The 14,875-nt window shown below is 37.3% G+C and overlaps 6 non-coding genes and 1 pseudogene across 6 annotated transcripts; 6 read left to right on the top strand and 1 right to left on the bottom strand.

Moving 5' to 3' along the window:
• The window catches only part of LOC140930813 (uncharacterized), a 117,184-nt pseudogene extending 115,081 nt beyond the window's left edge, over positions 1-2,103 (bottom strand).
• Positions 86-156, top strand: Trnag-gcc (transfer RNA glycine (anticodon GCC)). The gene has a single exon. It is a non-coding gene; the product is annotated as a tRNA-Gly (tRNA).
• A 1,638-nt stretch (positions 2,104-3,741) lies between the features above and the next one.
• Positions 3,742-3,812, top strand: Trnag-gcc (transfer RNA glycine (anticodon GCC)). Its single transcript has one exon. It is a non-coding gene; the product is annotated as a tRNA-Gly (tRNA).
• A 3,197-nt stretch (positions 3,813-7,009) lies between these two features.
• Positions 7,010-7,080, top strand: Trnag-gcc (transfer RNA glycine (anticodon GCC)). The gene has a single exon. It is a non-coding gene; the product is annotated as a tRNA-Gly (tRNA).
• A 965-nt stretch (positions 7,081-8,045) lies between these two features.
• Positions 8,046-8,116, top strand: Trnag-gcc (transfer RNA glycine (anticodon GCC)). Its single transcript has one exon. It is a non-coding gene; the product is annotated as a tRNA-Gly (tRNA).
• A 3,939-nt stretch (positions 8,117-12,055) lies between these two features.
• Trnag-gcc (transfer RNA glycine (anticodon GCC)) lies at positions 12,056-12,126 on the top strand. The gene has a single exon. It is a non-coding gene; the product is annotated as a tRNA-Gly (tRNA).
• Positions 12,127-14,152: 2,026 nt separating this feature from the next.
• Positions 14,153-14,223, top strand: Trnag-gcc (transfer RNA glycine (anticodon GCC)). The gene has a single exon. It is a non-coding gene; the product is annotated as a tRNA-Gly (tRNA).
• The last annotated feature ends 652 nt before the right edge of the window (positions 14,224-14,875 follow it).

Genomic DNA, 14,875 nt, shown 5'->3' with positions numbered 1-14,875 from the left:
ACGAACTAGAAATTTGAGAGAATTCTGAAAATTTTTTTAAGATGTTTAAACATATCCAGCAAATTCATTGTGTGTGTATGTATAGGCACTGGTGGTTCAGTGGTAGAATTCTCGCCTGCCACGCGGGAGGCCCGGGTTCGATTCCCGGCCAGTGCAAGACTTTTTTATTACTTTTTTGTTTGCATTTTCTTGATATAGAGAGCTTAATATATCCTTATTTCTTGAAGCTGAAACAGAACTAGTGTCAGCAAACGTTTTGCTCTTTACGTCTGTTAGATCGTTTTCATATGACGTCAGTCCGCTACTGATTAGTAACCCAAAACAGTGAAACGGCAACCAGTCCTGTGGGAGTAGAACCTTTTTCGCATGTAAAAACGTTTCTTTTTTTTTTCTTACCAATAAACTTGCACAGCTACTGTTCAGGGAGGTTGAAACGTTTTTTTTTTTTTTTTTTTTGTTTAGTAGGGAGCTTAAGCAACAACGTCGGCGACGGCTGCGAAAACGTCACTTACTGCAAAAAGTGCGTTCGCGCTGCTTCAATCTTAATTGCGCTTATTCCGTCTCCCTCACTTCGTCAAATCTTGGAGAATTTTTCGAGATTTGAATTCTAAAGGACTCTATCAATAATCAAAAAATTAAAAGAGGGTCGATTTCTTTTGTTCACGTCCACCACAAAACGTGAAATTAGGCAGTTTCACGTCGTAGTCGTGAAACGACGGCAAAGAAATGTACTGCTTTTTTGCCGTTCTCGTTACCGTCGCCGTCGTCGTTGCTCAAGCTCCCTAAGTGTCTTCTCAAGTGAAAACCTGTTTTATAGTTCTACTATCTCCCATGATGCAGTATAATAAGACGTATACGGTGAGCAAACTGCTTCCCCATGGGCAACAGCTATTTGCCCACGGGTAAAATCGCTAGTGTGACCGCACCTATTGTTTTATCGGTAAATACATTGTACGTTGAAACAGCCCATAAGAGATCCAGCAGCGCCAGCAACCATGGCTTGGTTCAGGGGCACGCAGCGAGAATATAGCTCAAAACCACTTAAAAATAGCGTTGTTAAACGTATTTTAGTAGTTAAACGGTAGATAAAGGCATATTTTTCTCCCCTAATAATTTTTCATCTGTTTCGATTTCCTTGCTGAAAGTCTAGTGATCCGAAAATTATAGGGATCAAAAATTACCTTTTCGAAAATTTCAGCCAGAAGAAAGGCTCCCGAAAATTCTAGAGGACCTTTTAAGGGTAAAAATCCGTTGAAAATGGGCAATTATACCATTTTTTAGATGTTCGAAAATCCTAGGAGAGGCAGGCAAGCAAGAAAGTTTACGACAAATGTTCCGAAAATTCTAGATCTCAAATCGTCTCCCGAACAGATATTTTCCGAAAATTGACGTTGGGTGCCCCTGTTGATTCGGCTGCAGAAAATGGCGAATGGACAAAAAGACGATAAAACTGAGACGAGATACTAGACTAAGTGTTTACGGGCGACAAGTTTATTAATTATCCGTCCATGTGAACAAAAATAGTCCTGAATTCTGCAGATTATTCCTTTCTTCTCCTGATAACGTTAATGACTGTTTAACATCATTAACAAGAATTGTGTTAAGGAATCCTGATTGCAAAGTGATATTGTCGCACTTTCCCCCTAGTCAAGAGAACTTTGTCATTATTTACTTAGTTCTACACTTCACAGAGGTGTAGAAGTGTGCGGGAAAAGTCTGATTACAAGACCTGAGACCAAAATTTGTACAATGATATCACCAATATCAACTAAAAATCCATAAAGCACAGAGAGAGTACGGTAAGCTATGAAACAGGGGGCTTTATGATTGTGCCAATATATACTTCGTAGCAAACCTTTTTTATGCAATATTTATTCTCCCATTGTCCGAAAAGTGACCCAAAAATGTAAGCAAAAACTGATAAATTGTTTCATACCTCGCATAAGTCTTTTAACTTTGCGGTGTTTTGTTGCTGAGGTGAGGTGGTTGTTCCCAGTGATCCCCCAGAAATACAGAGAATAAACAAAACCTCGATACACTGAACCGTCATAATGATGAGAGTTGAACCAGAACACACTGAATGGACCAGTGCTACGTGCTCATCAGTTAAAATGGTAAATATTTGTTTTGTTCCCGTTTTACTGTTGCTGTTTACTTTCTTGTTTCATTTCCTTTTATGGTAGTAATACGCGTCTGTTTTCGTTCTCGAGTAAAGTTCCCTTTGAAAGTAAGTCGTTGTACGTGTAGGTATTGTTTCAATTTTTATCTTCATTACCACCATATCGTTTATTCAAGTATGCATATACACGCACGTTGTTTGGAGTCGGCCTTTTTTTTCTGGAGTAGACTTTAGAGCTTCTTATTACATGTTCATGTCTATACGCTTACATGGTAGACCCGGGGTAGAGATATTAGGCGACCAAAAGAGAGATCGCACTGAAACGGTTGCGTAGTTTTAACAAAAGTAACTTTAAAAATTCAATCCAATGTCATATGAATGATCACTGTTGCCTTGTTTTTGTTGATCTCTATCATCCCCAAACATTTGAGGTTATAACCTATTTAAAGTAGCTCCTTCAGAGTGGGTGGTGCTTGTTATTGATAAGAATTTTAATTCAGTGCCAACCGGACACGACTACACTGCTCATCTTCAAACCACTTCATGATCATCGAACAACAAAGGAAGTGAAAAAAGCCAAGTTTAGTTCCAGCATAACTACTATGCTTATAACGAGTAAAAATAAGGAACTTTTAAAAGGATAACCTTTAGAGTATTTTTCTAACCACGGTTTTAAGGGATGGGTGTTTACATGTCATTTTATTTGAAGGTTTTGTTGCTAAGTATTTATCAATATAGTAATGAAATCTTCACAAAGGAGAGAAAAAATTTCAAGTCGTGACCTCCTAGCTCATAGTTCCCCTATCTAATAACGTAGGTTCGTGATTCTAACCACGTTCAAACTGGGCTGTTTTTGCTGTGATGTAAAATACTTTGCCCAGAAGAGTTTAATCCTTCTTAACGAATGATCAAAGCAATATTCTACAAATACAATACATCATTTTAAGGAACTCACTTCCTGAACCTTCATTCCTTCTTCCTTTATGTTTTCTTCCTTCCCCGTTTTTGAGAATCGTAGACAATGGAAATGATTTCAGCAAGTGAGTGGAAATTCGGGAGATATCGGTTATCACGGTTAAGACTTTTTCGCTTCACCTGTGTCAATGAAATGAACAATCTTTCATTTTACTTTTTGCAGGAGCAGGTTACCTTTCTTTAAAAATCACACACGAGCCGTTGTCGAGTGTGTCACTTAAGTACGTTCTTGTTGACTAACGTAACTCACCTGGCGGTTGTTAAAGGAAACGGCGGAAAGGGAAAAAAAGTAAAGAGAACTGGAGATGACTTTCCTCTTACTCCTTTCCATTTCTTCCCGGCACAAATCTCTTGCACTTTAATTTCCTCTTTAATAAGAGAGGGAAAGTAGTGAGAGAGGACTGGGGAAGGGTCAGGTCTTCTCTTAATCTGAAGGTGATCTCAAAATGATATGAAGAGAAAATTAAAAGTCGTAAGTTAAAGTTTCGATAAGCCGCGGTCATCTCTCCATAACATAACGTGACAAGTGTTACACATGTAACAGCTTCTACTCTGGGATTATTTGTTCACTTTTTCTACCTGTTTTTATATTATAATGATAAATTCAACCAGAATGCCACCATTAAGGAAACGAGTTGGTCAACAAGGCACTGGTGGTTCAGTTGTAGAATTCTCGCCGGCCACGTGAGAGGCCCGGGTTCGATTCCCGGCTGGTGCATTTTTTTCTTATTATTGTGGATTCGATTATTTGATGTACTGAAAATAACGGAAAGTGTAATTACAGTTATGACATAAAATATAGAGATATAAATTGAGTGACATACTTATAGACGAGGGTGATATTTTTGTAACCCCTTTTCCCAGGGGTTACCCAGACCCTTTTTAGCTTACATGTCTTGTTTTCCCAATGAAGGTCTCAAGGTAAAATGACGCGTGCGCATACACGTGAATAAGACTGGATGTTTAAAAACATGAACATGAACTTCTCTGAAAAAACAAAACATACAAATCGGCTAAAGAGGTCTATTCAAGCGAAGCAATAGTATGAAAGGATATAAAGTGTTGTCAGATTACTAGCTAACTTACCCTTTTCGCTGACTAGTTCTATCAAGTTTGTGGATTCATCTAAAACTACTTTGGAATCTCTCTGGGCGGAGTTTTCGTCTCTGTTTGGTTCTCAAAGTTCGCAAAACATTGAGTCAGCTTTCCTCCTACTACAATGTTTCATTTGTTTCAAATTTCGAAAGGCCTTTTAGATAGAATCGATTGTACATTGGTGTATGAAGCCCATCAAATTTTATTGCTATACAGTAAAAATCCATATATAAGAGCCTAGAATTTTCGAGGGCAGGCTGAACAGGTTCTTATATTTTAGGGTAGTTTGTCACAATTCAGGCTGATTAGGTTCTTAGGGCGCTTTCCATTTTGTCAGAACTGACCGGCCAGACTCTTCCCGTCGTTATGGGAATTTCACTATTAGTCAAAACTATCCTGCCAGATCAGTCAAATCCTAAACAGTGTGCAGGAAAAAGCAGAATTCATTGTTAAAATGACTGGTCCGGCAATAGTCCGGCCGGCCAGTTCTAAGAAATGTAAAGCGCCCTTAGAAGGTTCGTATTTTTCAGTGACCATTGGTGTGGCCATTGGCATTAATTATTGTACTACTAATACATAATGGCAAACAATTAAGGTCCAAGAGAAACATCAAAACTTTTCTATATTTTTTTAAATAACAAAAGATATTAAGGTTTTAAATCGTCTATATTGCACGGCAGCTTTATGAAAAACATAATTCTAGTGAAAATCCAAACAAATGTAAATCAAAGAAAAGATATACACAATAACCTTTTGTCAAAAATTTCTTGCACAATAAAAATGGAGAAGTTTGACCATCAAAATTAGAGTGATTTTTTTGTATAAAATCTATTTCCTTTGCCAGGCTGAACAGGTTCTTATATTGTTGGGTATTTAAATGCCAAATTTCAGCCTGTAGGTTCTTAAATCACTCGGTTCTTATATGCGCATTTTTTACTTTTTGTTGTTTGATGCGTTTTTTCGGTCCTGTTATCTTACAACGAGTGAATAAAAAATAAAATGGTAGAATATAGAGAATTAACTCCGGAATGATAATTCAAGTGATGCAAATAAGCAATTTACCCTCATGACCGTTAGACTGTATCAAGTCAATAAAAGGAATAGGCCAATTTTGATATGTTAAAATTAATACTTTGTTCCGAGGCTTAGAATGAATTTCAATAGATCAAAATTGGTCTATTAGGACTCCAAATAAGACCGGAGAAAATGTCTTTTCAACTTGATAGCATTCGAGCCCACGGCCACCGAGTTTTATGTATCAGTCCTGCTTAGTCTCCACCGACGAAGGTCCTTCGTAGGGGCTAGATATGAGTAGTAAGGTGATAAATAGCGCAGCCGAATATTTGGCGCAGAAAGAAGGATATCGTGGGTTTGGTTCTTTTAGTTTGTTCGTGTGGTCCACTCCTTTTATGAAACGCTCAGTGCCATTTAGTAGGATTTTTAGCACTTAAATCTTCTAATCCAGAATTACAGTAATTCTCTCATCCATTATAGCGTAGAAAACAAACGGTTGAACAAACAATTGCTCAAGTCCAGGGAATTTCTAACATCAACCACATGCCCAGTTGTTTTCATCTTATTGGATTTTGTTGGCTTTATAATCGGTTTTCTAATAAATGACAATTAAATTCGGGGCATTATCTTTAATACTGTCTCTCTTTTTGAATAACTGCTTCTCGTCCGGTTTTTGAATGGAAAATGATTCTCGATACAAAATAATACAAAATAATTTTAATTACTAAATTAACAAATTAAAGTAAAAATTCCGCTTCACATAGTAAAATAGAAAGATAAGTAGGAATTGGTTTAGGCTTAGCATGGGCAGATCGAGTACAATGTCTTGTGGGGACTTTTATACGAAAGAGACGTAGATCCGATAGGGGCGCAACTTGCGGAATTTGGTCTGACTTAGAGTGTTCCGAGAGAAAAATTGAAGGCCAAACGCTTTCATATTGAAGCCGTTCTATCATACGAGAGTCACCCCTGCCACTACCCCAGCGGTTTCTCAAATACGATGATGGTAGCCGTCTGTTTGTCTTGACTCTGGACTGTCGAGAAATATAAAGACGGGAATAAAACAGAGGGAAAGAAGCTAGACTTTCCTGGATAGAAGAAAGTATTAAAGATAGTTACGGAATCTAGAGAAAAGTAAAGGATAAAGAGTCAGGCTTTTTCTTATTTTTAGTATTTTCTTATTCCTTACACACAAACAGTTACAACTCATTACAGACATTTATAATTCATTACAATTAAGTCTACTAGTGACGGCTCTTGTTATCGGCTACTAAATTTTATCTTACATTAAAACAGATAACTATTTTTGCAGAAGGGTAAAAAGTGAAATAAAAAGAAATAAAAAAAAACAAAGTCCACAAGAATACTATAAATTATATAACAATCACGAAATGGTTGCTTGCCTTTTGGTCCTCTATCCCCATCTTCCATTTTCTCGGCTTGCACATTATTTAGGTGTTTCAGAGGCATTGTTTTAAAGTAGCCCATTTCTTCCCAAAGAATGCTAATTTATTATTATCGAAAGCAATCTGTTTCTCAGTTTCCATGGAACGTGGAGTAAGGTTGCTGACGGACAGTAAAACATAGATTATACTGATAGGACGCCATAACACCAAGGTGCCCCTGACTGGATGGCAGACTTACCAAACGTTTATATTCAGTACCTTTTTTAAAGCCCTGTTAAGCTTTGCACGTCGGGCCTTTTCGCGGGTAATAGATGAAAAAAAAACAAAATGCAACTGCTACTGAAACTGAACTGATATTAGGCAATTTTTTTTGTTCATACAGATGGAACACCATCGAAAGGCACTGGTGGTTCAGTGGTAGAATTCTCGCCTGCCACGCGGGAGGCCCGGGTTCGATTCCCGGCCAGTGCAAGGAGTCCAAAATTTGTGTCCAAAACTCTTTCTCTCTCTCTGTTTTTGTTGTTGTTGTTTTTGTTTTTGTTGTTTTTTTTTTCCAATTTGCCCTCACACAGCTCATTTACTTGCTCATTTATTTCAATGAACTGCAAACAAAATTTCTTTGTTTTGAACCTTGTTTTAAACGTTCTTGTTTATATTTCTGTAAACTTGTTATCTTATCAAGGAGTGTTCGTTTTTTTCTTAGCAATGTTTTGTGTTGCGTCACCGATTGAATGTGCCAGCCAGAGGCTTTTTGGCTCCTGAAACAATGATGACTTTTGTGTCCGTGTTGGGAACATTTTCGTAATAACAAAACGGAATGACTGCAGACACGAAATACACCGATACGTCTAGCGATGTTTTAGTAACGAGCATAAATTTTAAACTTTTGTTATATTTCTAATTTACGGCATTTATACTAGCTTATGCTGAAAACGAATGAACGAATTTCCGTAGAGGAAAATGGTCGGTAACAACGCCTCATTGGATCGGCTGAGAAAATAATATAGAGACAATAGAAACAATTGATCCTAGCCCTTAAACAATGGAGCTTGGAGATCTAATGAAATCAGAGGTTCTAGAGTGCTGCGTAAAGAATTACGAAATCTCGGAAACTGTTAGTAATTCTCCTTGACTTTGCTTTTTTTGTTATTTTAGCACTGCTCGCAGCTTTTGTCTTTAGTTTAGTGTACAAGAGTTTTTTTCCTTAAGCTATATAGCCTACGATCCTTGGATGGTATAGATGATTGATTCGTTGCTTTTTCCTCGCGTTATGGCCGTTTCCGATGTCTTTCTGTATTATGCTTTTTACGAAAATTACAGTAAATCTTAAGAACGTTGAGATGTGTAAAAGATTAGAGAAATATACTTAGGATCTTGAGAGAATTCTGGAAACTTTCAAAAGCAATCCTGCAAATTTATTGTGTATGTATGTAAAGGCACTGGTGGTTCAGTGGTAGAATTCTCGCCTGCCACGCGGGAGGCCCGGGTTCGATTCCCGGCCAGTGCAAAGTTATTTTTATATATTTTATTTATTCTAAGTTTCTATTTGCTTTTGCCTGATATAAAAAGTTTAATATTTTTTAAGTCTTTGAAACTGTTATTGCGGTCAGAAATAGAGCGTTTTGATATGACGTCACGTTCCCCACTGACTAGTGTCCCAAAACAATGAAATAGCATCCATGATTTTGGTGTATAACCAAAGATAAGGAGGTTAAAGTGTAGGTCCCGTCTCACAGCACTTTCAGTTGGCTCTTATGGGACGAAAAAGCGGCCCACACCCACTCTTCGATAGAAAAGAGTAGGGGAAGTAGACGCCGGTGATGTGGTCATCCTTCCTGGGCTGGGTGTTTTTTTGGTCCTCTTTCCGGTGCCGTAATGGCTATCGGTAAACAGTATAAACAGTGTAACCAGTCCTGTTGGGAATTGAACCTTATTCTTATGTAAAAGCCTTTATTTGTTTTTAATACATTTGCACAGATACTGGCCCGGAGGTGAAAACGTTCTTACTCTCCATGATGCAGTTGAATAAGATGCATACGAGAAAGCAAATTTTGCACAGGTGATGATGAATAAAAAAAAGGGCATTTTTTAATTATACTGCTAATTCATTTTTACCATTTTTGTTGGCCTGTATCATTGCCGTTGGGTTAAGTCTGTCAAATATTGATTGTGTTTCGACGTACAGTGTATTTACCGATTTAGGTCCGCAATAAAATGCGAATGGACAAAAATTACTATCGAGTTGAGACGAGATACTAAACAAAAAAGTGTTATTAGTGAAAAGTTTATTAATCATCATTACATGTTAACAAAAATGGTTCTGAATTCTGCAGAGTATCCCTATCTTCTCCTGATAACGATTGTTTAACATCATTTTCACTATGTTAAGGAATCCTGATTGCAAAGTAGTACATTTCGTTTCGTTGTCGTGGAATATTCAAGGAAGAGCCAGCGGCCCTTTTCTTGGTTGGAATGTTCTAAAAGGAAATAGCTCTCATTTTCCTAAATTTCGCATCTAAAACCAGTCCAATTTAGGCTTTAACTGCCACTATTCTGAGAATGAGAAGTGCTATTTGAAGTAATAGACACCTCAGAGTGTCGACCCCTGTCAACCGACCGCCAGCTTTTCCCGTGTGAATGAAAATGAGTCTAATCATTAAAACCCCTCATCTTAGCTGATAAAGGTGACCGTTTTACGTAGGTTTTATTATGTTGTTTTAGCCTGACGTAGTGAAACTAAGTGGTTAATCGATCATTTTTTGCTGACTTGACAATATCGCTGAAGATTATAGCAAGAAACAAACTAAATCATAATAGTTAATTTTCCCCTGAATAGCTGGTCGCGGTTTCGCATCAACATCACACTGACTGGGAATTAAAGCTTTGATAGAACCATGTCCAAGGTATCACCGAGCTTTTGTTTTACCTTACCTCGAAATCCTGTTTATTTCATTGAAAACTCAGTTTTATTGTTCTTTTTTTCGTCCAACACATAAATAGCTGAAATAGGAAAGAATTTGGCTCGTTCAACTTGCGTACGTTTGGCTAGAATAAACGATTTTGTAGTAGTGTAGTCTGTAGGCGGCACTTTTCATTCACATTTTTAAAGGACTAGTCTAAGATTATCTGTAAGTTCTAACAACATGTTTTGTCCAGTGGTTTAAAATTCTTAATTCAAAATGCATATACATACATATCGTCCTGACGAAAGCTTTAAGCCCTTGAAACGTCAGAGTTTGTTTGTTTTCTTTCCTTTTTTTTTTTTTGTGCTCAATTTACTTAGTTTATAACTCAAGTTTGTGTTCACCAAACATAGTCCTCAAACTTAGTCGACGAAAGAGTTAAGTTTTTCTTTGATTTTTTGCCTTACTTTTAAATTGTAAAAGAAAAAAATTAAAGTGATTCTTACATCCGTTGGCTACTTGTCCAGTCGTGGATGATTGTGCAATATAAGCAAATAGTTCTTCAAGTGATTAGCAAGCAAAAAAAATTACATAAACAAATCGGTACTTGATAACCTCAAGTTTTTTCTTTGTTTTCAGTTTGCTTCTCCAAGGTTCTAATTGGTTTACTAAGTGGACAAAATGCAATATAAGCAAATAGTTTTAAAAGTGATTTAGTATTCAAGTTGAGTCTATAAATCAACATGGTCATTGAAAAATTCAATTCTTTACAGTTTTGGTCTCGATAATACTGATACTAATAGACCTTGTCACGGATTTCGACGCCATCTTGACGAGTAGGCAAACGTGTGAGAAATTACAGTGTTTGTATAAGAATCTTATGTCGAATAATGTCTAGGTCTTTTAGAGCATGTAATACCCTCATTTTTTTTTTTTTTTTTCACTAGAATCCTTAGGAGTGAAGCTTTAGTTTACAATTGATATTTTTTTCAAAACAGCCGTTCTGCGGAAATTATTCGACATTAGATTCTCATACAAACACTGTACTTTTTAACGCGTTTGCCTACTCGTCAAGATAGCGTCGAAAACCGTGACAAGGTCTATTGGTGAACAAACAAGTCGTGGATGACTGAATAACGATATACAGCTTTTCGGGTTATAACTGATAAACGAGAGTTGGTCAGTTCGGTTCAGAATATTTTGCTTCTTTTTGCACATTGAAGGAATTTAGAAATAATAGGTGAAGAGACCGTCCATTTTTGTGTCTCTTGGTCCAAATTTCACGGTTTCACTTTCTACGTTCACTTTTCAATAAATAAATGTATGGCTGACAAACAGAACTTGGATTCTTGTACAATTGTAGACGTGAGTTTCTAGTCCGAGAAGGGAAAGGATTATAGAAGAAGAAAAATAAAAGAAGGAAAAGAAGAAGGAAAGAATTGTAATTGAGTTTTAGAATCACCGTGCTTCTTATTAGATAAGGTTGTTTATTGGTAACTCCAAACTTTGATATTGGTAGAGCTAGGTAGGTAATTGAAATATAGCAATAATTATTGGATTTGTAATGAATTGATCTACCTTGCCGTTTTGTCTTCCTTAAATTTTCCTTTTTTTGTCGTATAGTTCGTGCAGTTAGGAACAGTTTGCTGAGTCCCGATCAATATATTACATATGAAGGCTTAGTAGAACTGAATTATGTAACTCATGTTTGTAATTTCAATGAGAACAATCAGTTTCATCCACGTGTAGTTTAAACAATGAAGCGGAACACTTTTAGCCAATATTTAACCCTAGGGTTCATTGCGTCAATGGTAATTCGGGAAATCTTATTTTGCGGCCTAATATTCTAGGCAAAATGTAGCCAAAATGATACAGCAAAACTGCTAAAAGACTTATACTACGATGGTGAATTGAGGAGGAGGTGCACTGAAAATCGAAAAAGAATACAAATACAAATTAATATAAAATGCATGAATTTCTCTAGAGGTGGATTCTCAAGAACCGTTTTTCAATTTGCAAATAGGTAATGGCCATTTGCATGATGACGTCATTTTACTACTACGATCAGAATCCTTCAGGACTTTGCTTTCTTGTGCAAATTAGGGCTTTTGTTATTGAACCTCACTGGGATTACCAAATTAAAATAGGAAAGGAAAAACGAAAAGGATTCTGGTCGTAGTAGTAAAATGACGCCATCGTGCAAATGGCCTATTACGAAATACCGTAAGAATATAATTCACTTCTTGTCTTTAGTTTGGTGAACAAGCGTTTTTTTCCCTGAAGTTATTTAAAACCTACGATCCTTGGATTGCAAAAATGGCGGACTAGTTGCTCTTCCCTCGCTAGTGCCGTCTCTCACGTTTTTTTTTTTTTTCGAAAATGAAAGTAGATATATAACGCATATTGTCTAAAATTATTATTTGTAATGTTTTGAGAATCATCAGTTTAGAAGAATAAATTTAGGACCTAGAAATTTGAGAGAATTCTGAAAATTTTTTAACATTTTTAAACATATCCTGCAAATTCATTGTGTGTATGTATAGGCACTGGTGGTTCAGTGGTAGAATTCTCGCCTGCCACGCGGGAGGCCCGGGTTCGATTCCCGGCCAGTGCAAGACTTTTTGATTACTTTTTTGTTTGCATTTTCTTAATATAGAGAACTTAATATATCCTTAGTTCTTGAAACTGAAATAGAACTAGTGTCAGCAAAAGTTTTGCGCTTTAAATCTTTTAGTGCAGTCAGAAATAGATCGTTTTCATATGACGTCAGTCCGCTACTGATTAGTGTCCCAAAACAGTGAAACGGCAACCAGTCCTGTGCGAGGAGAACCTTTTTCGTATGTACCAATAAACTTGCATAGCTACTGGTCACGGAGGTTGAAACGTTTTTTTTATTTAGTTCGGCGACAGCTGCCAAAACGTCACCTACTGTAAAAAGTACGTTCGCGCTTATTCGTTTTTTTCATTTCGTCAAATCCATTTTGTTTTTAATATATTGCTATTTCATTTTTAGCTTTTTTCTTGACGTCTTTCATTGCCGTTGGGATCATTCTGCCATATATTAGGTACGGTCACACGAGAAGTCTTTCCTCACCTAGGCTTCGCATGGGGAAATACCTTGGGTTGGGGTTCGCTCTGGATTTTGATCTCTTTTATATGCGGACACAGTGATAAATTGCCCAAAGGGGTGAGAACACTTGAACCAGGTTTAGCGGGAATAGTTGTTGTAAATACTTAAGGCTGGCATGAATCGTGAACGGTTTGGACCATTTTTACCCTTTTAGTTAAGCCGCCACGCTTGGCAAGAGCTATTCAGCCGTTAATTTTGAGCCCAAAAAGGAAGACGTCGACTTCATTTGCGCGAAGAAAAAAAAAAACGTGGCCTAAATTCTCGCTCAGAAGTCAAAAGTACGGGTTAACTAAAATGGTAGGACCGACTTCATAAGAAAAGCATTTTTGAACACTTATTTAAAAAAAAACTTACGAGTGTTTCAAGGTGCTTTAATTTGAATTTATTTAACATAAAAAAAAAACTTGAAAAATATTCACAGAAGTGTTTAAATAAAATCGTGCTGAATGTTCGAAATGTGAGTTCAGTTTTCGCGTAGGATTTGGCGCCAAGACGAACTCAGCACTTAAACAAAACAGATTGATACATTTCACTTTCTCGTGATTGGTTGAGCCTCTTTGGGTTTTGTTAACCCATAGAACTTACCCCGGGAACTGTCCGGGTAATTCTTTTGGTCCTTTTTACGAATCCATGGAAATTTTTCCGAGACACACATAAAGTTGCTTCCCCATGACCAACAGCCATTTGCCCATGGGTACAATCGCTAGTGTGACCGGACCTATAGTGTCTAAACGTACAATGTGTTTACCGATCAACGCCAGCAACCATGGCTTGGTTGAGGGGCACCCTAGCGAGAATATAGTTCAAAACCACTTAAATATAGCATTGTTAGTAGTTAAACGGTATATATATATACGCATATTTTTCTCCCCTAATAATTTTTCACCTGTTCAGATTTCCTTGCTGAAAGCCTAGTGATCCGAAAAGGGATATACCTTATCAACAAATTTCGTCAAGCACAGAACAAGGTTTCATTGGATTATTAAGAGGAAACCAAACATCCATGTTTTAACTAAGGGGTGGGTCATGCAATTTCCAACCTTGCTTTAGGAGTGGGTCAGTCATTTTTGTGCCGAAGGGAGGGGGTGGGTCATGTGTTTTTTATCAACCACATTTCCAAATGCTCCGGCCCACCCCATCCCCCCCCCCCCCATACTTTTTGACCAGTCCCTTATTCATTTTTTACGTCAGTCGCCAAGGGGAGCAAGTTTCACTACTAAGCGCCGTTTATGTACAGAACCCTTCGTATTTGAACCCTTTTGTGCATGGGTATTTTTATCAACTTTACTGCCTTTGTAATTGATTCATGCAAAGCATGGAAAATTTACAATCTTAAAATAAGACTTGGTGAGTGATAAAGTAAATATTCTCTCAACTGAAATGAGTAAACAGCAGTAGGGACATTAAGGCTTTGGTCAGGAAGCCCTTTCACGAAAGGAATAAATAAGCAAAACTTAATTGAATTGACCGACTTTTATTGTTCTATTGTTATTCTGCACGTGAACGCTAAGCACTGGTGGTTCAGTGGTAGAATTCTCGCCTGCCACGCAGGAGGCCCGGGTTCGATTCCCGGCTAGTGCAATCTTTCTTAATTTTGTTCGTTTTTGTTTGACCATGTAGAGAAAGCTTGGTAAATACTTTTGCCTCGTATCAGTGTCGGCGACAATTTTCAGTGCTCTCGCGAGTCGGTGCGTATTTTTCGTTAATGTTTACTCAGGTGAAAGTCTACTTAGTGATACTTTTTCCCAGTGGTGCTGTGCATGGAATAGAACCCCAATGGCAAAGCGATTTTTGCCCACAAATAAACAAAATAAAATATTAGGCAAATTTTTTAGATATATTAAATTTATTTTTCAGCATTTTTTTTTTCGTTTTTCGCTATTTTTCATTATCGTTCAGATCAGTCTGCCGTCTATTGTTTCAAGTTATAAGTAGAGGGTAACCGTTCACGACAGTGTCATTGGCAACATGTGTCTTTTGTAGTCGGTTACCCGTCCATGACAGTGTTACCCTTCTCCTCATTGAAAAAGAAGCAAAGGTTTGGGCAGGAATTCTCGGGGTTACCGTTGCAGTGGAATACGTTCGGAAGATGAAATTAAACTGTACTTAACTCCAACTTTGTTATTCTTTCATCGTCACTTTTATGAGAACGAGAATTGGTTAATGTTGTTTTAATGTTGTTTCCCACCTTCTGCCAAACAACAAGCCGACCGGTTTCCCTTTGTAAATGGAA

The sequence above is a fragment of the Porites lutea genome, chromosome 3 (assembly GCF_958299795.1).
Source record: "Porites lutea chromosome 3, jaPorLute2.1, whole genome shotgun sequence".
NCBI lineage: Eukaryota > Metazoa > Cnidaria > Anthozoa > Scleractinia > Poritidae > Porites > Porites lutea.
This window is presented reverse-complemented; position numbering and strand designations above follow the sequence as displayed.